General features: G+C 49.7%; 1 non-coding gene across 1 annotated transcript; it reads right to left on the bottom strand.

The window, feature by feature from the left end:
• Positions 1–876: 876 nt before the first annotated feature.
• H310_14542 lies at positions 877–948 on the bottom strand. The gene has a single exon. It is a non-coding gene; the product is annotated as a tRNA-Cys (tRNA).
• Between the last annotated feature and the right edge of the window lie 801 nt (positions 949–1,749).

Here is a 1,749-nt window from a genome sequence, read left to right as displayed (position 1 = left end):
AACGGCCTTTAATGGACACAAGGTACGAATCCTTGTGTTGTGCGCTTGTTGACGGTTAACATCGTCTGAATAGCGCAAGCATGCTGTCAAGTATCAAGCCGTTACCTCGCCTGACGGCATCATTGTGCATCTACATGGACCCGAACCAGGCTGCTCGTCTTGACTTGCATTGTCGTCGGGCTCTGCTTGCTTACACTTCATGTCGGTCAAGACAGCCTCACGAATCAAATGACCATCGCTTTCTCGTCTCTCCTGTACTTGTTTCGCAGCTATCTTTCGAAGCAGAGCAATGTCCATCAAGATGTCCAATCAGCACTTGCATGCACATTCGTTTGTCCTTACCATGTCTGAGATGTCTTGCATGAGTTGGTCACGTTCCAAATACTCTTCTTCTGTACCAGACGCACGCAGTGCCTTCAGCGATGACTTCATGAACGCGGACAATAAATCGTCGAATCTCTTCCTGCAGCAGGCTGACGTCATGGCGTTACCGTGAAGTTGACGCATGTGTTCGCATACTTCGTGCCATCGTGCGGACGTTTGGCCGTAGGCTGCATCAAATGGGGCCACCATCACTACCTCCTTAAGGAGGTCAATGTCGGCAGACACTGAGAATCCGAATGCAGTGTTTTTGCGTCTAGTGGCTTCGTCGTGCCTCTCATGTTACTTTCACGACGTTGTTGTAAGTGTGGAAAGCTCTGCCTTGTAAGATTTGGGGAATTCTAGAAACAAATTTCCCCATTCGCGCGTGTCTTTATACCTAACAGGGAAAATTCTCAATTTTCGACATTTGCAAAAGCACTCCAATAATCGTCCTATTCTATACAAATTTCAAGAACAATTGTGTAATGTCAACTGTAAAAAGAGCGAAAACGAAGCGCCAGACCGGGTTCGAACCGGTGACCCTCAGAGCTGCAATCTGACGCTCTACCACTGAGCTACTCGCGCCTGTTATTTCGTATATTGTACAATTTATTCCAAAACACTTGGAATTCCGAAATCTACGTAGCTGTCACTCGGGACCGACATGATTTGTGCACCCAGCCTGCTGTGGCCGCTGCTTTTGGCGGTGCTTCTGGCCTCTCTATCAAATTGCACCAGATTCCTCTTTACTCTCAATGCCGACACCCCTGTATAGCAATCCACAACTCCTCTCTCCTCGGCCATAGCCTTATACTCATACTTGACCTTCGTAGGATTGCTTGTACGAGCCCTTGGACGTGAGGTCGATATCAAATGCGCTACTTGTTCGGTTTGCCATGGTGGAAGGAACCAGTACGTGTGCACACGAGAGTTGTGAGCCAAGAGCGACGACTTCGTAGGTGGTGATGCAATGGACGTGACGATCGAATCCCCGTCGGGCAGGAAGGTAGCTGAGTGGAGAAGCGCAGCCACTGGCCATTGGCAGTACACCGCCCGTGAAAGGTTGAATGAGCCCTGGTGATCGGCTACACCAACGCTGCCTTGTCTGTGTAGCGGTCTATACAAGTTTTGTTTCGATCATCGAGGTGCGTTTGCGTCCTGTCACCACGACATTCATGTGTACCCAGGAACAACTGCAGACGCGGCCGTGTTGGTGCATATTGAGTTCTTGTCTGCCGTCGGCCGTCAGTTAGCTGTACGCTTGCATGCAGGATGACTTTGCCATCGCTGATTGTTTCAGATGTACCCGACGACTGCTGTCACCGTAACACGTCATGGCACCGAGATGATGCATTTGGACTTGACGGTACGCACGTACGCTATCTT

This window comes from Aphanomyces invadans (assembly GCF_000520115.1).
Source record: "Aphanomyces invadans strain NJM9701 unplaced genomic scaffold supercont1.74, whole genome shotgun sequence".
In the NCBI taxonomy this organism is placed as follows: Eukaryota; Oomycota; class Saprolegniomycetes; order Saprolegniales; family Verrucalvaceae; genus Aphanomyces; species Aphanomyces invadans.
The sequence above is the reverse complement of the archived record's forward strand: the minus strand, read 5'-3'. Positions and strand labels throughout refer to the sequence as shown.